This window comes from Somniosus microcephalus, chromosome 18, assembly GCF_052327205.1.
Source record: "Somniosus microcephalus isolate GS21.2 chromosome 18, FLI_Smic_1.0, whole genome shotgun sequence".
In the NCBI taxonomy this organism is placed as follows: domain Eukaryota; kingdom Metazoa; phylum Chordata; class Chondrichthyes; order Squaliformes; family Somniosidae; genus Somniosus; species Somniosus microcephalus.
Window position 1 is genome coordinate 51,646,629 of NC_141004.1, and position 24,432 is coordinate 51,671,060.

Genomic DNA, 24,432 nt, shown 5'->3' on the forward strand with positions numbered 1-24,432 from the left:
GTACCATGACAAACATACTAAAGCTCGCCATTTCGCCATAGGGGACTCTGTGTACACCCGGAACTTCGGCTATGGACCTAAATGGATACCAGGACTAATCCAGGACATGACAGGACCTGTGTCGTACTCCGTGTTACTAGGGGATGGTTGAGGGGTTCGTCGGCATGTGGATCAGCTTTTCAGCCGGCAGCAGGGGGAACTGCCTCAGATGGAACAAAGGGCAGTAGAGGAGGCTATTCCAGGACCCAGCACGGCTTATAAGGTGCCAGTGGACACTGGTACTGCCAGGCCACAGCGGGACAGAGTAAAACCAACATCAGAGACTACTCCAATCTCAAGTGCGAGTGAATCTGAGAATCCACCACAAGTGGAATTAAGATGTTCACAAAGGATTCGCAAGCAACCAGAAAGACTTATACAAACCTGTTAAATTAGTCAGGGGTTAACCATGGTTAGAGCATACTGGTTAATTAAAACGTAGTACCTAGTAAGGGTTATTGTTTAAGAATTGCATACGGCAATCTTAAGGGGGGAGGAGTGTAGTAACCTGGGGGGTTATGAGTAACCTGATCCACCAGGTGGTGCTGTGGCAATTGGTCTCCTGAGTTAAGTCTGGTCTGTACTGGTTGTACTCTTTGTTTTTGCTGCCTCATGGCAGAAGCTTTTATGTGCAAGTATTGATTAAACCATGTTACGGAGTTAACCTGTGTCCGTCTCCATGTATGGCCACCTCAAGATACCACACATCGTAACTCCCAGCCCTCATTATAGCTGTTAGGCCTGGCTGCCGCCCGAATACACCATCAATATCGTGGAGTCAGCAGGCGAGAGCGGCAGAAGGGCCCACAGGAATTGTCCCCGGCAGTCAGATAAGCGGGGTGGGTGGCGATCGTGGTGGAGGGAGTGGTGAGGGCAGCCTGGGCCCCTGGGTTTTCTATAGGAGTCCACGGAGGAGCACTCCTGCTCCTCTTGGCCCACATGGACACAAGCTTAATAAATTTTTGCTTGTCTTTTCGGCCTTTCCGGGCCTGCTGCCCCGTCACAGCCAGTGCTCCGGGCAAGGCCAAACCCAGCAGCTGAATGCAGCTGTCCAGAGTTTGACTACAGTTGGCATCTGAATGAAGTCATCAAAGCCCGACCTTTGAAGTTCACCTGCCCAGTGCAAGGATTCAGTGAGTAGATCATTACAAAGATCTTGTAACACCCCATTCTTGTTGGGTGCAGGTGGTTATAACCGTGACTGGTGTGTTATCTTTTACATTTTGTACTCTGTAACTTTACACAATAGGTACATTACTTACTTTCTTTATAATGGCACAACAACCTGTGTTGATATCACAGGAGCTTCTTCATGCGACACCTTAAGTACAGCAACAGCAATAACTTTCATTTATGTAGCGCCTTTAGTATAGTAAAACATTCCAAGATACCTTCTTCATTATATTTATTAAAAAACAGTGGGAATTTTTAGTCTTAAAATTGCCATCAATGTATAAGCTCATAAACGTACCGATGGCAAGTTATAAAATCATCCTTTCTGGTGATATACCAATGCCATCTGACAAGATTCCTATTATCTTAAACTTTTGTACTGGAGTGAAGGATCTTGTTGTTTTTGATGTTGGCAGGTACTATAAATGAAGCTTTTATATTCCAACCAATTTGACACTTCAGATCTTTATTTACAGCTTCTTTAAGATTGAATTTGAGTCACATAGACATTTTAATTTTGGGGGAATTTTATCGAAATATATGACCTCCAGTATAATTTTATACACACTGGGAAGTATGAAGAAGGCACTGGAACTTAAAGTGGCAAAAGGGCCATTCTCCACAAATATCAACATTGCCTTAAATTTGCTTTTCAATATGCGGCTTGGGGATGAGTTCAAATTAACCATGAAAATAACGGAAGCTCTACTCGAAGTCACATGGCAGCTGTCTTTCATTCTGCCAGCGCAATTTACACTTCATTTAGAGCCATCCTTTGTTTCTTAACCTCGCCCATTACCACCTCCTTTTGCCTTGAATATCTCTTAATGTCTCTTAACTTCTCTTGCCTTCTATCCTATCACAGACCTTCCCTTTTGTTCGTTCATCCCCTCCCCCCTTTCCCAGCCCCTACACTTGCTTAAAAATCTGTTCCATTTCCTGCTTTTTTCCAGTTCTGACGAAAGGTCATCGACCTGAAACGTTAACTCTGTTTCTCTCTTCACAGATGCTGCCTGACCTGCTGAGTATCTCCAGCATTTTCTGTTTTTGTTTTAGATTGCCAGCATCTGCACTATTTTCTTTTTGTAATGAGAGTAGAAACACTGGGCGCGAAATGCGGGTGTCAAGATTCGTTGCGGTCTGCTACATGCTGCACAACCTTATCATCATGAGGCCACAGCCTTGGCCACGGCGAGCAGCTGAGGAGGAGGAGAAGGAAGGGAGGAGGAAGAGAAAGGAAGGAGGCAAACCAGACAGCCCTTTCTAGTCGGTCTGTCCATGAAGAACTGTTCTGAATGTGATACCGGTAACAGCAACCCCAGCTCCCCATTCACCAACAGTCCCACATCTTACCTTCCCTCTGTCACTGACCATCATAGCGTCCGCTTAGCCACAATACAAAAATAAAAGCCAACACAAACTAAGCACTGCAAACCAAATTTACAAATCAAAGCAGGCCATATTGCATACAAATGTAAACTAATCACCCTTGTGCATTCCCTTAGTGTCTTTGCTTGTCCTAGTGCTCCTACGCAGTGCTACCCCAGTGGCTGCAGCATGGCTAGTGGATGGCTGGTGGCTTTCAGTGGAGGATACTGCAGATGGCCTTGGAGGATGACCTTGAGCAGCTTTTTTAAAATGTATTCGTTTATGGGATGTGGGCATCACTGGCAAGGCATCTGGGCCTGGAAGGCATGGCTGCGGATTGCACCATCTCGACATGTGTGGCAGCAGTCTGGGCCGGCTGACAGGCAAAAGCAAGGGCACTGGCGGAGTGGCAGTGGTGGCATGACTCATGCTGTCATCTTGAGAGAGGACAGCAAGTGCGTGCTCCACGAAGCCACTGCCATTCCCCCCGGCGATGCCTAAGCAATCCTAGTAATCTGTTGGAGGGCAGATTGCTGGACTGCTGTGACACCCTGCAAGCCCCTTTGAACACTGGAATCCAGAGCCATGATGGCACCAGTCTGAGCTTCCACTGCAGCACTCAGACGTTGGGTGGCTACTGCTTGTTCTACAATGGAAGCTGAGACATCACATTATTCCTCAACAGGTAAGTTACTTTCAATGCACTCAACTAACCAAGAGTAGAGGTAGACTGCCTCAAACCCTGACTTTACCCTGGGGTTTATTCTGCCCCAGTCTTGTGGGTAAGTCACTAAGCCTACAGGTCCAAGCATCTTGGAGGCCGCTGCTCTCTGGCAGGATACCGGCGGTCATCGCTGGCTTCCACAGCCGTAGGCATTGACACAGGCCTTGATAGAGAAGGTGCCTGCATCAGTCGAAAGTCAGGAGTTTGCACAGGTGTAACAGTCTCTTTGACTTCCTGTGTTGGAGAAGGGCACTGTGGCAAAGGATGCTGGTTTGCGGTATCATCTGGAAACAGTTCAGGCCAACCAGCCGTTGGAGCCTCTGTGGCTGTCTCTGCTCCTAGCAACAGTTGATCTGTGTGTCTTCTCCAGATGACGTCCTCAGCAGTCTCAACCGTGTAAGACACAGGGCCCGTCTGCGCGATCACCGTAGCAGGAACTCATTTCGGTCCAGTGTTGTAGTTTCGAGCTAGGACGTGCTCTCCAGGATGAAACCGTCTCTCCTTGGCTCTTTTCTCTCTCCTTTCAACTTGAGCTTGTTGTTGATGTTGGACAACCTGCTCTGCCCTTGGAGGTTTGAGTAAGTCAAAACTTGTCCGCAACTGCCTCTTCATCATGAGCGAAGCGGGGGAAGTTTTGGTTGTGGCATGCGGCTCGTTCCTGTAGGACAACAGGAAGCTGTTCAGACGTTGGTGGATTGAGCCCTGACCTTGCGATGCCTTCAAGGCGTGCTTCAAAGTTTGCACGAACCTTTCTGCCAGGCCATTAGTAGAGGGATGATAGGGCGCAGACCTGATGTGTTGGACACCATTCACTTGCAGGAAGGTTGCAAACTCCTGTGATACAAATTGTGGACCGTTGTCACTTACGAGTTGTTCCGGTGAGCCATAACGGCTGAACATCTCACCAAGTTTCTCAACTGTTTTCTCTGCCGTGGTAGACCTCATCACAGTGACCTCCGACCACTTGCTATGAGCGTCCACAACCACCATAAACATCTTCTCTTCGAAAGGACTGGCGAAGTCCACATGTACTCGCTGCCACACTTCAGGCCAATCCCAGGGGTGTAGGGTTGCCAGCTGTGGAACATTCCGGACCCTTTGACATGGGGAACATGTTTTGGCTTTCTCCTCAATATTTCCATCGAGACCTGGCCACCAGAAGTAGCTTCTTGCCATTTCCTTCATCCGAACCATCCCACTGTGGCCTGTATGAAGTTGTTGCAGTATAGGTTCTCTCAGAGGCGGCAGAATGATGACACAGCGTCCCCAAAGAAGACAACCTGCCTGGACGGAGAGCTCATTTCTTTTTGAAACGTGAGGTTTCAAACTAGGAGAATCTCCTATAGCTCTCCCTCGAATGACATCGTCCATTACCTCAGACAGGACTGGATCGTTGCGGGTGTACCTTCGCACCTGAACTGCAGTGACAGGTGCTCCCTCCACTTGTCTAAAGTAGAAGATGTCTATCTGACGAGGCTCTGGGGGAGTAACAGGCAAGGGCAGCTTCGAGAGACCGTCTGCGTTGCTGTGCAAGTCTGATTTGCGATATTTGATGTCATATGTGTGTCCTGACAACAGTAAAGCCCACCTTTGCATCCTGCTTGCAGCAAGAGACAGAATTCCGGTGTGGGGCCCAAAGATTGAAGTCAATGGACGGTGGTCCGTCAGGAGTGTGAACCTTCTCCCAAACAGGTACTGATGAAATTTTCGAATTCCAAAAACGATTCCCAAGGCCTCGCGCTCAATCTGTGCATAGTTACTCTTACCTTGTTCAAGGTGCGTGATGCGAAGGCGATAGGTTTCTCTTCACCAGAAGGCATGATGTGGGATATGACTGCTCCCACACCATATGGTGATGCATCACATGCTAGCTGCACGGGTAGCTTTGGGTCGAAGTGTGTCAGGACCTCCGACTTCAGCAATGCTTCCTTTGCTTGGACGAAAGCTTCGTTGCAGTTCAGTCCATTTCCATGTTTTGCCTTGACATAGCAACTGATGTAGCGGCTTCAGCAATGTTGCTAAGTCTGGAATAAACTTTCCATAGTAGTTAAGTAGCCCCAGGAATGAACATAACTGGCTCACATTCTGGGGTGCTGGGGCCTCCACGATCGCCTTGACCTTTGACGGCGCCTTATGCAGGCCAGTAGCGTCAATCACATGCCCCAGGTACTCAACTGAAGACTGAAAGAATTCACAATTGTCCTTACGAACTCTGAGTCCGTACTCTTTCAGTCACTGTAGTGTCGCATCCAAGTTCAGAAGATGATCTTCCTCATTTGTCCCAGTGACAAGGATGTCGTCCAGGTAGCACTGGACTCCTGGCAGTCCCCTCAAAATCTGATCCATTGCCCTTTGGAATAGAGCAGGGGCCGACATAATTCCAAACGGAAGGCGGCAGTACCTGTATAGCCCCTTGTGTGTCACAATTGTCAGCAGCTCCTTTGATTTGTCATCGACATGCATTTGTAGATAAGCCTGGCATAAGTCTATTTTGCTGAACTTTTGCCCTCCGGCCAGGCCCGTAAAAGGATCACCAATGAGGGGAAGCGGGTACTGTTCTGCAGACAGCACCGGGTTAATAGTCACTTTAAAATCCCCGCAGATTCGAACAGATCCATCCTTTTTCAGGACAGGAACAATGGGTGTGGCCCATTTGCTCACACTCACAGGCTCCAGGACTCCATTCTCGACTAAGGCCTCCAAGTTAGCCTCAACTTTTGGCCTAATTGCATAGGGTACAGGTCGGGCTTTGTGAAACTTCGGCTTGCTGTCAGGTTTAATGTCCAGTCTCACACTGATTTTTTTTCATGCTCCCAAGTTCCCCATTGAAGAGTTCTGCATGTTTGTTTAAAACTGCAGTCAGACCTGACTCCCCTTTTGACATCATGCGGACTGCAGGCCAGTCCAGCGTGATTTTCTCTAGCCACGCACGTCCCAGTAGAGATGGGTAATTTCCCTTTACCACATATAGTGGCAGTTTCGCAGTCTGTCCGTTCAATTTAACTGTCACCTCAATGGCGCCTCTCATGGCCACAGGTTCGCCGGTATACGTCTTTAGCACAATGTTTGTTGGCTGAAGGGTAAGATGCTTTAGCATTTTGTTGTAGACAGTGTCTGAAACAAGGGACACAGCCGCGCCTGTGTCCACCTCCATCCGCACTGATTGTCCCTCCGCCAGTGGTGACACCCAGTAGCCATTTGGACCACCTGCAACCGTCAGTATGTGCACCTCTTCCTCCTCAGAGGTGTCGCTCCCCTGTTTTGCTTGTTCCATCACACTGCACTGAATGAAGACTCTTTTTCTTCTCTTGTCCAAATACAGACATTTTGCTTGCATGCTTCCCTGCTCTGTCTGTTCTTTTTTTACCTCTACAGGCACGTTCAATGTGACCCTTTTTGCCACAATTTCGGCATTCCAGCTCCGTACACCAGCAGTCATTAGCGCGATGGCCCGTATTCCCACAACGGTAACATGTGCCGTTCCGCGCACCTTTAGGCTCAGACGACACCTTGTGAACTCTCCCTGTTGAACTAAACTGGTGAGCCTCCTTTTCCGCCATCTCCATGGAGACACTAACTTCAATGGCCTTTTCAAGAGTAAGGTTGTCCTCAGTAAGAAGGCGCTTCTGTGTGGCTGCACTTAGCAGACCACACACAAGTCTGTCTCTAATGGTGTCATTCAGCACCTCCTTGAACTCGCAGTGTTCTGACAACCTTTTAAAAGCAGCAATAAACATCGTCACTGATTCCCCCTCCTCTTGATTCCATTTGTGAAATCTAAATCTCTCAGCAATAACCAGAGGTTTTGGTGAAAAATGTGCTCCAAGAATTTCCACTAGTTGTTTATATGTTTTAGTTCCTGGCTTATCTGGCTGTACAAGGCTGCAAAGTAAATTGAATGTCTTTGCCCCCATTATACTCAAAAAGGTAGGCATGACCTTTTCGTTTGCCACCGCATTCGCCAAAACAAAATAGTCAAAACATTCCATATAAGCGCTCCATTGCTCCACATTTTCATCAAAATCACCGACGTTTCCTAATATAGTAGCCATCTCACGTTTCAAATTTTAATTTCTGTTTACTCACTGCACCCATAACGTTAATGTAATGCTGCAATCTCTGTTCCGAGTGTTTTGTAGTCGAAAACAAGAAAGTTCCCACAACGCAGATTCATCCAATCCTTGTCGCCACTTTGTTGTGTCTGTACCTTTCTACCTAGGCACAATTAGGACTCAGAACTCAGAGATTCAAACATGAAGTGCTTTATTCAAAAAGAAGGTTCTGGAGAGTACCGAACAAAGAGAACTAAAACTTAACCAAGAGAACAACCCCAACCATTTATCTGCTGTGACAGCGCCACTGCAGGTGGGAGGAGAACACACAATACATAACAGTTTGGGGCACTGAAACTTCAAAAACTGAAAAATAAGCATCAGGCACTAATGATGATCAGCTCCCATGAAATTCAGTTGTAGTCATAGAGTCACTACGCCACAGAAGGAGGCCATTCTGCCCATTGATTCCATGCGGGCTCTCTATAGAGCAATCCAGTCAGTCCCATTCCCCGCTCTATCCCCATAGCCCTGCAAGTTTATTTCCCTTAAGTGCCAATCCAAATTCCTTTTGAAATCATTTATCGACTCCGCTTCCACCACTCGCTGCGTAAAAACGTTTGTCCTCATATCCCCTCTGTATCCCCTAGTCCTTGTACCATCAACTAGTGGGAACAGCCTTTCTCTGTCTACCTTATCCAAACCCGTCAAGTGCTAAACACTTCTATTAGGGGGCTAAAGTTGGAGAGCGGGGCGGTACTGGCAGAGAGCAAGACAATTTGCAGCGCATTCCAGACGGCACTCTTCAATCACAGAGGCTGCTTCCCTCGCTTAAAGGGAAGGGACAATACTGCACCAGAAGCTATTTGTCAGCACTGCAGGCTTGCAAGGCGACTGCCAATACAGCCCCAAACACTGTCACCAAGTGCAGGGCTTGGACATCCTGCAACAATGAAAGAGTGAAAACTTTGCGCAGGCACCAGACTGGTGCAAATAATAACGGTTCAGCGATCTGAAAAGCATTTCCTTTAATTCCCTCCTGAAGCGGCCATCTGACTTCAGAACGCCTCCTCTTGCTGGCATTGTCAGCGCGAGGTGATAATGCAGGGGCTGAAAGTCAATTTCGCATCCGGGGTGGTAACAGGGCGCTGCGCACTTGATGACATCACGTTCTACGGGGTGCTAGAGACCGAGGTGGTAAGTGTTAGCGCCAGCGCAAAACCACCAGGGAAGTTCACGGGTGTCGCTGAATTCGCTACATCCGGTCGGTAAACTCTTAGCGCCCCGTTACCGCCCCCCACAGGTGCTAACGGAAGGCGCAAAGCAGACAAATTTCTAGCCCTTACTGTCATTCGCATATCCTCCAAATCGGTATCGATTAAAAGAGTTCAGTCATTGGACTCGATAGAGGTTGTTTTATTAACCAGCTTAAACATCAATGTTACTTTCAATTACAAGCAATGCTTAACATGCATAGATATAAACAGTACAACCTCAATCTGTGCCTAGGACAAAAAGGTGATCAATCTTCTTCTTATCAATAGAACTGGTGTCACAAATTGCCCCAAGAGTTCTGCCTGACTGGGATTTCAGGCTGTCCTTATATTGGGTTTTCATATGTCTTACACAATTTCCCACTCCCCTATGGCCCTCTACAGTATCATTCTGTGCTAGGGAGATGTTTGTTCTAATCCTTATCTTGGACATTCCATATACTAGGTCTGGAGCTTTGATGATCTTACCCACAATCCGTTTTGTCACAAGAAGTTTAACTTAGTGAGGTTACAGAGAGCAGACCTGGAAGCTGATAACATACTAAGCCCCTCTTTTTCCCCTGAAGCTGCTGCGTTTGCAGTTTTTAGTCGTAAACTCCCCCATGAGCCCTTGCGGTCCTAACTGGGCCTGTTTTCCCAAAGCATGCTGGATAAAGGTACTGGATTCCTTTCTCACACTTAGCTGCAGCAGTTTTGGAGCAGCCTCCAGTGGTCCCTCTAAGGATTGCTGATTTGGCCATTTTATGCTCTGAGTGGGTGGGGCATTCGCTGTGTGGGTGCTGTGCATTTTAATTAAAAATTTAATTAGGGTCCTATAAGAAAGAATTTGCATTTATGCAGCACATTTCACCACCTCAGGACGTCCCAAAATGCTTCAAAGTCAATGAAGTACTTTTGAAGTGTAGTCACTGTTATGTAGGCCAACTATATGTACATCATACGAACTCGATTTGCATATGTTAATGAGCCTCCCGCCTGTTTCCATCAGGTGACCTGGCTGTCTATTTCCCGGCCAACTCCAAGATCAAATGGGCGGGGTGACAGCGCGAACAGAGCAGTAAGTTCAACATTGTGATTTTTTTCTCGCTATCACTGGACACTACCTCAAAGCTAATGGAAATATACTAGAAAAAGCTTAATATTAGAAATCCAGTGCCTTTCATGACTTGGAAACTCTGATTAGATGCTAGTACCATGTTGCACAGGCCCATTGCTTACACTACAGCAGATGGTCTTGGACAGTTTTACATATTACATTACATTCAGTCGTTTTGTGAAGGTTATAGCCATGTCGTGACCAAAACCACTCCCTTTAACTACTCAAGGAGGCCCACATTCTACCAGCTGTAACTAGCAAATTCAGTACAAATGGACAGGGGAATATGTGTTGAATTCAAGGATTTTACACTAAAGTTGACCATAAATTTTTACTTGAGTGGGTTTGGGAGCGGGTGGCATTAAAAGCGCTGAAATTGACAGCGTGTCAGGAAGCCGGCTCCAACCTGCCGACTTCCGCATTTAACTGCACGCATTAGGCTGCGTGTGAGCAACCCCCTAGGGAGAGGCGGGTTGTCAATGTAACATTTGCATATTGAATTATCATTGGCCCGCAGGCATCTGTAAGGAATACCTATTATATTCACATGTGATCACATGCTGAGTTGTCATTGGCCTGCAGGCATCTGTAAGGACTACTATTGTTTTGAAGACCCAGGCTAGGGTCCTAACTCCATCTTTTCCCCATGGAGCTGTATGAGTAAGATCAGACCTAATGCTTAAATAAAGAGTTAAACTGAAATACTCCGTTGTCCTGCAAGTTATTATTTTTGTATAAAGTGTGCAAAACAAGACATGGTGTCAGAAGTGGGATAAACAACATGACACAGCATTTCAGAAAATGAAAGACCTAATCACCAGAGAACCAGGACCAGTTCTTGCCTACTTCGACCCCAACAAAGAGCCCAGACTACAAGTGGACGCGTCAAAGTACGGACTAGGTGCAGTATTACTGCAAGAAGGAAAGCCCATCGGCTACGCTTCCAGATCTCTCACAGACAGTGAAATCAACTATGCTCAAATCGAGAAAGAGCTATATGCAATTCTGTTTGGATGTAAGCATTTCCACCAGTACGTCTATGGCCGACAAGTCATTGTGGAATCCGACCACAAGCCCCTCGAGTCAATCATGAGGAAACCACTAGCTGCAGCCCCACCAAGGCTACAGAGAATGATCCTTCAGCTACAGAAGTACAACTTCACAATCATTCACCGTCCAGGCGAAGACATTCCTGTCACAGACACACTCTCCAGAAAGTCTCTTAGCTACCAGGACAGCAGCCTCAGTGAAGGCATGGATGTGCAGGTGCACATGGTGTACAACAGCTTACCTGTGAGTGACTCAAAACTGAAGGAGATCCGAGCAGGAACAGAGAAAGATGCACAACTCACACTGCTGAGCAAAGTCATACATGAAGGATGGCCTGAGGAAAGGAGGAAATGCCCTCAGAGCATATCTGAATTTTGGAACCACAGAGACGAACTGTCACAAATCAACAGAATCATCTTCAAAGGGGAGAAAATCATCATTCCTACCAGTCTCAGAGAAGAGATGTTGACAAAAATTCATGCTGGACATATGGGCATGGAAAAATGAAAACAAAGAGCACGTGACATTATGTTTTGGCCCGGAATGTGCAAACACATTGAGGACATTGTCGGAAAATGTTCCATTTGTCTAGCACGCCGCCCATCAAATGTCAAAGAGCCCATGATACCTCACCATATCCCAGACAGGCCCTGGCAGGTCGGGGAAACGGATCTGTTCACATGGAATAACGAGGACTACATAGTGACTGTTGATTACAGCAGCAGATTTTTTGAACTGGACAAGCTTCACAGCACCACATCTGCAGCTGTGATCCACAAGCTAAAGGCAGCCTTTGCCAGGCATGGCATTGTAGAGACCTTAGTCTCAGATAATGGCCCCCAATACAAATCAAAAGAGTTTGAGTCATTTGCCAAGGCATGGGATTTCACACATGTCACATCAAGCCCACATTACCCTCAAAGTAATGGCCTTGCTGAAAAAACTGTCCAGATTGCAAAAACACTCATGGACAAAGCCAAAGCGGAAAAAGAGACCCCTACATCAGTGTCCTTGAGTACCGCAACACTCCGGTTGACAACTTCAAGTCACCAGCACAGCTGTTGATGAGCTGCAGACTTCGCTCAATCCTTCCAAGCACGAACCAGCAGCTGCAGCCAGAGGTCGTCAGCTGCAAGCAAGTGCATGCAAAACGTGTACAGAGACAGCAACACCAAAGGAGATACTATGACAGGTCAGCTAGACTACTGCCGCCGCTGCAAAATGGAGAATCCATCAGAATCCAGGAGCATGACTACTGGAAGCCAGCAGTCATCATCCAGCCAGCTGACACTGAGCGATCGTATCACATCCGCACCCCAGAAGGACAGGTGTACCGCCGCAATTGCAGGCACCTCCTGAACACCAAGGACCAACACCGTCATTCCGACGAGAGGATCAGTTCAACAGAGTGTGATGAACAGAGCAATACACAAAACACAGCATACTTACCTGAACCTAAACCTGAACCTGATTTGTTGACCAATTCAGGAGCATGCTCAGTTCCATACCACACAAGGTCGGGACAAGAGGTCAAGCCTAGAGTTATCCTTGATTTGTGAACTGTCAAAGGGTGTAGGCAGATCGCTGCCCTAAAAAAACACTGTACATCGTTATTCAAACGTTGAGATGTTTTCAGTGCTAGTTAAATGTTGAGTTTACTTATATGTTCATAGAGTGCATTAGGGATGGGTTCCTTGGGCAGTATGTTACTGAATCAACCAGGGGGCAGGCAATCTTAGATCTGGTCCTGTGTAATGAGACAGGATTAATAAAAAATGTCCTAGTAAAGGATCTCCTTGGAATGAGTGACCATAACATGGTTGAATTCCAAATTCAGTTTGAGGATGAGAGAGTTGGATCTCAAACCAGCGTACTGAGCTTAAATAAAGGAGACTATGAAGGTATGAGAGCAGAGTTGACTAAAGTGGACTGAGAAAATAGATTAAGGTGTAAGACGGTACATGAGCAGTGGTGTAAATTCAAGGAGATATTTCACAACTTTCAAGAAAAATATATTCCACTGAGGAAAAAGGGGCGTAAAAGAAAAGACAGCCATCTGTAGCTAAGTAAAGTAATAAAGGATAGTATCCGACTGAAAACAAGGGCATATAAAGTAGCCAAATCTAGTGGGAGGATAGAAAATTGGGAAGCATTTAAAAGCCAGCAAAGAATAACTAAAAGATTAATTAAGAAAGGGAAGATAGATTATGACAGACATTATGACAGATTCAGGAAAGGTCCCAGCAGATTGGAAAACTGCTAATGTAACGCCCTTATTTAAAAAGTGAGGTAGACAAAAGGCTGGAAACTATAGACCAGTTAGCCTACCATCTGTGGTTGGTAAAATGTTGGAATCCATTATTGAGGAAGCAGTAACAGGACATTTGGATAAGCATTATTTATTTGGACAGAGTCAGCATGGTTTTATGAAGGGGAAGTCATGTTTGACAAATTTGCTCGAATTCTTTGAGGATGTAACAAACAGGGTGGATAAAGGGGAACCAGTGGATGTGGTGTATTTGGACTTCCAAAAGGCATTTGACAAGGTGCCACACAAAAGATTACTGCACAAGATAAAAAATCACGGGATTGGGGGTAATATACTGGCACGGGTGGAAGATTGGCTATCTAACAGAAAACAGAGAGTTGGGATAAATGGTTCATTCTCGGGTTGGCAATCAGTGACGAGTGGTGTTCCGCAGGGGTCAGTGCTGGGACCCCAACTCTTTACAATCTATATTAACGATTTGGAGGAAGGGACCAAGTGCAACATATCCAAGTTTGCCGACGATACAAAGATGGGAGGGAAAGCAGTGAGTGAGGAGGACATAAAAAACCTGCAAAAGGACATAGACAGGCTAAGTGAGTGGGCAGAAATTTGGCAGATGGAATATAATGTTGGAAAGTGTGAGGTTATGCACTTTGGCAGAAAAAATCAAAGAGCAAGTTATTATCTAAATGGAGAGAAACTGCAAAGTGTTACAGTACAAAGGGATCTGGGGGTCCTGGTGCATGAAACACAGAAGGTTAGTATGCAGGTACAGCAGGTGATCAGGAAGGCCAATGGAATCTTGGCTTTTATCGCAAGGGGGATGGAGTATAAAAGCAGAGAAGTCTTGCTTCAGTTATACAGGGCACTGGTGAGGCCACACCTGGAATACTGCGTACAGTTTTGGTTTCCATATTTAAGAATAGATATACTTGCTCTCGAGGCAGTTCAGAGAAGGTTCACTCGGTTGATTCCGGAGATGAGGGGGTTGACTTATGAGGAAAGGTTGGGCCTCTACTCATTGGAATTCAGAAGAATGAGAGGCGATCTTATCGAAACATATAAGATTGTGAGGGGGCTTGATCAGGTGGATGCGGGGAGGATGTTTCCACTGATGGTTGAGACTAGAACTAGGGGGCATAATCTTAGAATAAGGGGCTGTCCTTTCATAACTGAGATGAGGAGAAACTTCTTCACTCAGAGGGTGGTGAATCTATGGAATTTGCTACCTCAGAGAGCTGTGGAAGCTGCGACATTAAATAAATTTAAAACGGAGATAGACGGTTTCCTAGCTGATAATGGAATTAGTGGTTACAGGGAGCGGGCAGGGAAGTGGACATGAGTCTAGGTTCGGATCAGCCATGATCCTATTGAATGGTGGAGCAGGCCCGAGGGGCCGTATGGACTACTCCTGCTCCTACTTCTTATGTTAATGGGGCAGTAATTCGGGTCGGTGGCTTGCCGCGCGTGCAAGCCCCCGATATGCACTTACCCGACGCGCCTGCCGTTCACCTCCAGGGACGCCTGGAATTCCATTTTGAAACAGAAGAATCCCGGGCAGCGTTTGACGTCACGCCGCCCAGGAGTGCAGCCAGCGCGAAGCCTGGAGCGCGCAGTGCAATTGAGACATGCCCCTTAAGGTCTTATTGTAGTAGGACCCGCCCCCAATCTCTCCAAGCAGCTGCAGAGGACTTTGTAGTTACACAACTGCAGGGAAAGTAAGTTATCTGCTATTTTATGAATGTTTTGTGAACTTTTATAAAATTTTAAAAACGTTTACATTATTTTGAAGAATCTGAAGTAGTTTTAAACAGAATTAAAGCAATTTAAAGACTTTTAAAAGCCCTAAAAGAATTTTTTTATTCCATTTATTTATTTAGCAATGTCGTCGTCATACGTGTCTTCACACTGTTCCCTTTGGGGAACTGTATGAAGTGGTGGAAGGATTTATGGCCGTGATTAACGCTCATTCCGTGACCGTAACCATCTTTGAACCAGCCATTAGGGTGGTTAGTCCTATGGCGGGAGGGTTTTACGGGCTCCCACAAGCTATACAAGGAGGGGGGGCCACCCACACCCACGGACGCAAATATCCCGCTGGATGTCAACCCAGAATTTAGAGCCGGAGCTCCGACTCCACTTGCCGGGACTGTGTGGAGCGGGGTTCGAAACCCTACCCCGTCTGGCCCAGCAGCGGGGATCCTACCGCTACGCCAAAGGCCCAATCCGATTAGCTACGTGAAATGGCTGGAATGAGCACAATTCACAGCATTAAAAGAACTCACAATTGAACTGATGATGACCTCAGCAATCTCCTCAATGAGGTGGAGGCGCAGCGCCTGCTCATCATTGGTAATGAGAAGTCAAAGGCGCCGCAAAAAGGACAGATGATAGCTTGGTCTTTCAAGTGGCAGCATAGGGTTCCAGTCACGGGGAGGGAAAAGGCGCAGGAAACGTATGGGTGTCACCTTTTGCGCGGAGTGGGCCTTTTGCGTAGCGGTAAGCATCCCCGCCGCTGGGCCAGAAGGAGTAGGGTTTCGAACCCCGCTCCAGACAGTCCCGGCAAGTGGAGTCGGAGCTCCAACTATAAATTCTGGGTGGACATCCAGTGGGATACTTGCGTCCGCGGGTGTGGGTGGCCCCCCCCTCAGATGGGTTGTGGGAGCCCGTAAAACCCTCACGCCATAGGACTAACCACCCTAATGGCTGGTATGAAGATGGTTATGGTCACGGAAGGAGTGTTAACGTGGCCAGAAATCCTTCCACCACTTCATACAGTTCCCGAAAGGGAACAGTGTGAGGATACGTACGACGATGACCTCTTGCGCAATGCACCTCCTTGGACCCTCAGTCGCAGATGCGAGGGGGCAAATCGTGCAATTGTTAAATTTTTCATTTTATTGACATGTAAAATGTTGGCCCAGTAATTCCCTTCCAAACGCGCGAGTACGGTCGGGGTACTTACGCGTCTGGCTGGAGGAAATGCCGGTTTTCAGCATGCACAGCGCATGCGGGGAAAACCGGCATTTCCTGTCCTCTGAACGAAGGGGTTCAGAGGCAGAACGCGTGCGACTGTACAGGCAGCGTGTGCGCTGTATAATTCGCCGCTTTCATTCATGCTTTCAGTGAGGTCAAGTACTTACAACTTACACATGAAAAAAGCATGAGTACGGTTGCTCCAGAGGCTGCGGAGGAAGATATATTTTATCGTGGAGCTTCTGAAAGGCAATATTTTTGTTTGGGAAAGGGAGGAAAGTTATTTTAAGAAATGCTGAGGTAAGTTTTGAAGTTTATTTTTGTTTTTTAAAACGGGTTTTCAGTACTGTAGGTAGAAGGATCAATTGTGGCTATGTGAATTGAATTTGCTGTGTTTATTAAATGTGAAAATGACTCCAACATTTTTAAGAAAGAAACTTTTCATCAGTAATATATTCTTTTAAGTAATTATGTATGTATGTCTGTATATATTCCTTTGCGTGTATGTATATATTCCTTTACTTATGTGTCTGAATGTATGTATTTAATTATGACTTTCAGAGAAAGTAACTTACTGGAAAATCATAATTGAAAACATACATTCATACACACGAGTAAAGGAATATAAAACATACATACATATACGTAAAGGAATATATGCGGACATACATACATAATTACTTATTACTGATGAAAAGTTTCTTAAAAGTGTTGGAAATGTTACATTACTCATTTTAGAACATTCATTCTCACATTCAATTCACACAGCCACAATTGCTCCTTCTACCTACCGTACTGAAAACCCGTTTAAAAAAAAAATTTAAACTTTAAAACTTACCTCAGCATTTCTTAAAATAACTTTCCTCCCTTTCCCAAACAAAAATATTGCCTTTCAGAAGCTCCACGATAAAATATATCTTCCTCCGCAGCCTTGGAGCAACTTTACACATGCTTTTTTCAAGTGTAACTTGTAAGGACTTACCCTCACTGAATCCATGAATGAAATCGACGAAGTTCACTGCGCAAGCGCTGCCTGTGCAGTCGCATGCGCTGTGCCTCTGAACCCCTTCGTTCAGAGGACTGGAAATGCCGGTTTTCCCCGCATGCGCTGTGCATGCTGAACGCCGGCATTTCCTCCGGCCAGACGCGTGAGTACACCGACCGTACTCACGCGTTCAGAGAGGAATTACTGGTCCATTATGTTTATGCTACCAAGAACATTATGTAGAAGAAAGGTTTAAAAGTAATGCATAACATTTTTCTTTTAAAAGAAAGGGGCTGTATCATTTGCATATTGAATTACCATTGGCCCGCAGGCATCTGTAAGGAATACCTATTATATTCGCATGTGATCACATGCTGAGTTGTCATTGGCATGCAGGCATCTGTAAGGACTACTATTGTTTTGAAGACCCAGGCTAGGGTCCTAACTCCATCTTTTCCCCATGGAGCTGTATGAGTAAGATCAGACCTAAAGCTTAAATAAAGAATTAAACTGTAATATTCCATTGTCCTGCAAGTTATTATTTTTGTACAAAGTGTGCAAAACAAGACAGTCAACTTCAATATGTTAATAGCTCATTAAGCGCGATATTAACATGGATTTGGGGATTTAGCTGTGGGTGCACGGGTTTCCGGGGCTTCCTGGAACTCGCCAGTGAAAGCAAGCCGAGAACTCAGCTGCAATTGAGAGGGCTGAGGAAATGACAGGTAAATATTCCAATAAACACTGAAACCTCACAGCTGCTTCCTGCCTGATTGTGTGAAAGGCTTTTGCTCTCAATTGTTGTGCTGAGAGGTGACTTTCACTACTTTGGAGGTTTGTACGTCTGATCTCCACTTTGCAGCTGTGATCTATCAGATCAGCATGGGTACCGCTTAAGCTGTTTTACTTTGGACCTCAGATGAGGACCAAGATGACCACCAGCATCAACAGCAGCAGCAGCAGCAGCAGGAAGAGAACCAGTAGCAAGAGACCCACAGCAGGAGCGCCACCAGCAGCACCAGGGGATAGAGCGGGGGAATGGGACCTCCTGGATTGCTCTACAGAGAGCTGGCATGGACTCGATGGGCCGAATGGCTTCCTTCTGTGCCGTTATGACTCTATAACTCTATGACACCAGCAGGAGCAACAACCTGCTCTTGACAGACCTTCAGCTCCACAGGAAAGAGGGGGTGAGCAGGGAGGTGCAGCTCGCAGGATGTGATACTCACAACTCAGGGTGCGCTTCCTGGACTCAACAGAACACCAGTGTCTCAGGAGGCTCAGGATTTTGTGTCAGGTGGTGGCAGATATTTGCAGCCTGCCAGAAGACCTGCTGCCAAGTGGATCTGGTGGCCAAGCTTTGCCAGTGGCTATCAAAGTCACCATTGCCCTCAGCTTCTTTGCCTCTGGCTCCTTCAAAGGCTATGCCAGAGACATTTGCAGGATCTCACAGTCGGCAGCCCACAAATGCATAAGACAGGTGACTGTGACTGATGCCATGCCTGCCAGGGCTGGTAATTACGTACACTTTGCCACCAATGATGCCTGTCAGAATGAGCGGGCGCTCGGGTTTGCGGCTCTGGCTGGCTTCTCACGTGCATAGCATCATCGACAGCATGCATTTGGTAATGAAGCCCCCAGATCTCCCAGGAGTATTCATCAACCACAAGGGCTTCTACTCTTCAACGTATGCCTGGTGTGTAACCACAAAAAGATGTTTATGCAGGTGTGCACAAGATTCCCAGGCAGCTTTTATGATGCTTTCGTCCTGCGCCAGTCCACCCTCCTTGATCTCTTTGCACCTCGAAGCAGAGTCACCGACTGGCTGCTTGGAGACAAGGTATACCCACTTAAAACGTGGCTGATGACACACATGAGGAACCCAATCAATTAGGCCCAGGAAAGCCATATGACAATCAAATGTGTCATTGAGCAAGCAATTGGCATGATGAAGATGCGCTTCAGGTGCCTCGACAGATCTGGAGGCACCCTTCAATACACACTAGCCAGGGTCTCCAGAATGGTCATGGTGTACTGCGCTCTGCACAACATTGCACAGCAGTGAGGTTTGGAATTTGAGGAGGAACAAAACGCAAAGCACAGAGTCTCTTCGGAGGAGGAGGAACGTGATGCAACCAATGCACCAGCCAATGGCCGATGTCCTCTGGGTTTTGGAGCCCGTGAGGGCCCCTCAAAGACTGCTCCACTGCACCTGTGCAGGGGCAGACTCAGCCATCGAAAGACAAGGCAGCATGTGAGGTACTGACAGGGGGTGGGGGGGGGGTGTGGTAAATGGGTGAGAAGTGGAAGTGCTTTAAGCCGAGTCCCCACTTCCATGTCCCTTTTCACCATCATCCCTCTCATGGCCCACCTGCACTTCCCTGCTAGCAATGAGCTGGAGAGCACTTTGCTGCAGCTCAGTAGTGCGCTGAATGGCCAAGGCTAGGGTTTCATCAATCGTATTTAAGGTGGCATTTATACTGTGCAAGCCAATGGTGAAGGCCTGCGTGCACCCGTTTGATTGCTGCGTTTGATGCTCCGTGCAGGTGGCTCCACTTTCCATGGACGAAGACATCATGCTTGAGACTACTTCAATCTATCTGAAAGCGTGCACAGTGCAACTGGATAGTTTGCCAGTACATTCTTTGCTGCTGCTTCTGTTCATTGATGACCCCTGAGATTCAGCATCTGCGTCCAGCTGAGCAGAGCTTGGAGTGTCCTGCAGCCTCCGACGTATCTGAGCTGATGCATGGTCAGTGAGTGACCTCCTCTGAGGAGTCATCATCGTCCACCTGCACCATCTCCTGCAGAATGCTTGAAGGCCCTGTGGGAGATTAAAGACATGAATTAGAACCGTCAAGATAAGGAGGTGTTAAGTGATCATATTTCACTTGCTGCTGATATCAAGTCAACATGAGTGAGTGTTGTATCCCATGTGGTTGTGTGATAGTTAATTCTGTCATCTGGTAGCTGGGAGGACTCCATCTCCGACAGCCAAGCACACCGAGACTCCACTGATGTCCAGCTCCTCCTCTTCTGCAGCTGTCAGTTGTGAGATTGGTGGAGGACCACCTCCGGTTCTCTGCCTCTCCCTGCTGTTCTGTGCTCTCTTCTTCTGCAAGGAGGGAAAGAAGAGACCTCTGAGTGAGAGTAATACCATGTGTTGAACGGATGGATGGACAGCATTTGTTGAGGGTGACTATGAGGGAGAGGCATGACATTGCATTAAGATGAGGCTGAGTTTCAGTGGTGGATGGACAGACGGTGATGTGAGGAAGTGCATAGACAGAGAGGGATGAGCGCACCTACAAGGTAAGTTGGTGTGAGGAGTGATGTGCTGGAGTAGGCTTGAGAAGGCAGAGTGAGGGGGTTGATGTGATGCACACATGTAGTTGAAGGTGCCACTTTACTCACCTTTCCTGCCCTGCTTAATTTAATCATGCCTTTGTAACTTAATTCCCCATTTCTATACACGTGTGTGTTTGGCTGCCACTCCAGACCCGAGCTCCATCACTTCTATCTCTCCCCTTTTCCTCTTTCTTCATTACCCTCCCCCAGCTTTCATGCCTCCTTTTCTTTCTCTGACATCATGAAATCGACCCTCACTAACCTCTATTCTCCACTACTCATTGGCCCAGAAATTCGTGTCGGGGGCTTCCCGTGGGTGCAAGCCCCCGACCTACACTTACATGGCGCGCCGACATTTGAGGCCTGGGCCTGCGTGGATTTCCGGTCTGTGGCCCGGTCCAGCTCCCGGCGCGCTGTGCTTGCGTGATCCAGCGGCGTAGTTAGTTCGATGAGCCGGCTGGGATCACGTGAGCACTGGGCAACCAATCGGAGGTTGCAAAAGTTCATTCATGAGTTTGATAGTAAGAACTGTCAAACTCATGAAAACTCCGGGCGCCCAAAACAGTACTTAAACTTCAAATAAAAGTTAAAAAAAATCCCACTAATTAAATGAACTATTAATAACTTTAAAAAACTATTTTAAACAATTATTCAAATTTCTGAAAAACATTTTTTTAAAGAAATCGGGTCTAAAAATACACTTACCTCACTGTAAATTCTTTAAAAATAATAAACCTGTGGAAAAAAATGTCTAACTTTAATTATTAGACCACTTACCTTTTAAAATGCAGTCCTTACGCCTGGTTTTTACATTCGTAAAAAGTTGAGGCCTTCACGCACGGGCAAACCTTTAAAAAAAAAGGAATTTCAGCGCGCACGCGCAGACTCCTGCACGCACGCATTTGACCTCTGAACCCCTTGGTTCAGAGGAAAGGAAATGCCGGTTTTCCACGCATGCGCTGCGCATGCTGAAAACCAGCAACTCCATCGGGCCCACGCGTGAGTACCCCGGCCGTACTCACGCGTTGGGACCCGAATTACTGGGCCATTATCCTTTCTACTCTCCTGCCGCCGCTCAAGGCTTGACTCCCTCCTAAATAATTCCACCGTTTCCCCCTGTGCCTCTCTTGGAATCCTTTGAAAGGCCCACTGAGGCACTCATCGCTGACGCCTAGCTAGCAGCAACCCCAATTGCCCCATCCTACTCTCTCCCCATCCTAAGCGCCTGCTGCGAGCTAATCTTGCCGATCTCCTCCCTGTCCCTTCCTGCTCTGCCCCTCTGGACTATGCCAGTAAATTAGGTATTGTCGCCCATTTCCGCATTTTCCTTCAAATAAGGGGCTTGTCATCCATGACCTTATTGTGGATGATCAAATTGACATCATGGCATTGATGGAGACATGGTTGAGGGGTGATGACACCTTTCCCCTTAATAAGGGGTCTCCACTTGGCTCTACATTTCACCATATTCCACGCCCAAACCACTGTGGTGGTGGTGTAGCCCTTATAGTTAAATCACACCTAGGTCTGTCTCCCCCCCTCCTCTGGCAACTTCTCCTCCTTCGAGCATCTCACCTTGTTCCACCCCTCGCGTCTCTTTATAAAATTCTTATTCTGTACCACCCTCCCAAATACCACGGCAATTTTCTCAATGAGATATCTTCTCTGCTTTCCTCCCTCTGCCTCTGCACTGAGCGACTTCTCATCCTCGGTGATTTCAACCTCCATCTCAACTATTCTTGCTCCCTCTCCTCTGTGTTCACGGCCCTCCTTTCCTTCCTTAATCTCTCCCTTCATGTCAACTCCCCCACCCATATACACGGCCTTCCTCCTCGATCTTATCATCTCACGTGGCCTTGCTATCCCCTCCATAACCATCGCCGATAAGGCAATCTCCGACCATTTCTTTATATCACTCTCTACCTATATACCCCTTCCCTCTCCTAAACCCACTTCTTTTTGTATCCGCCCCTGGAAAAAACTCTCCCTCAAGTCCCTTACCACTGCACTTTCAAAAATCCCAATTACCAAGCCATTGACCTACTATTCTCCATGACACCTCTGCTGCTACTGACTTACTAAATCACACCCTCTCCACCACCTTTGATGCCCTTGTCCCCACTAAAATCATTACACTCTCTCACCCTAGTCGTTCCCCCTAGTATACCCCTCATCTCTGCTCCCTTACGTCCAAGGGACGTAGACTTGAATGTCTTTGGTGGACAACTGGTCTAATCATCCATCACCAGAGTTGGCTAAAAAGCAGTACCGGGCCCCGCTCTCCACCACTAAAACCGTTCATTATTCTACAGTCATCCAGGATGGCAAAAGTAACAACAGGCTTCTCTTTTCCATCACTAACCGTCTTCTCAAACCACCCTCCCCTGCCTCCTCCTCCCTCACCTCCGACAATAAATGTGAGGAGCTCATGGACTTCTTTGTTAAAAAGATCAACAACATCCGTTCAACTGCTTCTGCTTTCAATTTCCTCCCTTCCCCTAGCCCACTGGACCTTACTTCCTCTCTGTTTTCCCCCTGCCCTAACCCTAAATTTGCATATTTCTCTAATTTCTCTCCTATATCCCCTCTTGCTCTTTCAAAGCCCATCTTGTCAATGAGACCGACCTCCTGTTCTCTCGACCCTATTCCTACTAAATTGATGGCAACCCAAATTTCCTTCCTGGCTCCCATGTTAGCGGATATTGTTAACAGTTCTCTCTCCTCCGGTATTGTCCCCCTTTCCTTCAAATCCGCCGTCATCACCCCTCTCCTCCAAAAAATAACCCTTGACCCCTCCGTCCTTGCAAACTATCGCCCCATCTCCAACCTCCCTTTCCTCTCCAAAGTTCTTGAACATGTTGTCACCTCTTAAATCTGTACCCATCTTTCCCAGAACTCCTTGTTTGAATTCCTCCAACCAGTCCCCCGCCCCTGCCACCATACTGAAACTGTTCTTACCAAGGTCGCAACTGACATCCTAATTAACTGCGACAAAGGTCATTTATCCCTTCTCGTCCTCTGGACCTGTCTGCAGCCTTTGACACAGTTGACCACAAAGCTCTGCTCCAACTCCTCTCCACCGTCGTCCAGCTGGGTGGGACTGCACTCGCCTGATTCCATTCTTTATCTTTTCAGCCGTAACCATAGAATCACCTGCAATGGCTTCTCTTCCCGAACCTGCACCGTCACCTCTGGTATCCCTCAAGGATCTATCCTTTGCTCCCTCCTATTTCTTATCTACACGCTGCCTCTCCGTGACATCATCCGGTAACACAACGTGATGATACCCAGCTCTACCTCTCTCAAACCCTCCACCATCTCTATACTATTAGACTGTTTGTCTGGAATCCAGCACTGGATGAGTAGAAATTTCCTCCAATTAAATATTGGGAAGACCGAAGCCATTGTAACATAGAGATAGGAACAGGAGTAGGCCATTCGGCCCTTCGAGCCTGCTCCGCCATTCAATGAGATCATGGCTGATCCTCGTCTGAGATCATAGCTGATCTTACCAGTTCAGTACCCCGTCCCCGCCTTTTCTCCGTAACCCTTAATCCCCTTAGCCTTCAGAAATATATCCAATTCTCTCTTGAAAATATTTATTGAATTAGCCTTCACAGCCCTCTGTGGCAGGGAATTCCACAGGCTCACCACTCTTTGAGTGAAGAAATTCTTCCTCATCTCTGTTTTAAATGATTTGCCCGCTATTTTTAGACTGTGGCCCCTGGTTCTGTGCTCCCTGGCCATTGGAAACATTCTCTCTGAATTCAGCCTGTCCAGGCCTGCCATAATTTTATATGTTTCGATGAGATCCCCTCTCAATCTTCTAAACTCCAGTGAGTACAAGCCCAAACTATTTAATCTCTCTTCGTAGGTCATTCCCGCCATTCCAGGTATCAGCCTGGTGAATCGCCGTTGCACTCTTTCCATGGCAAGAACATCCTTCCGCAGATGGGGCGACCAAAACTGTACACAATACTCCAGATGCGGTCTCACCAGCACCTTGTACAGCTGTAGTAAGGTATCCCTATTCCTATACTCGAACCCCCTTGATATGAAGGCCAACATACCATTTGCC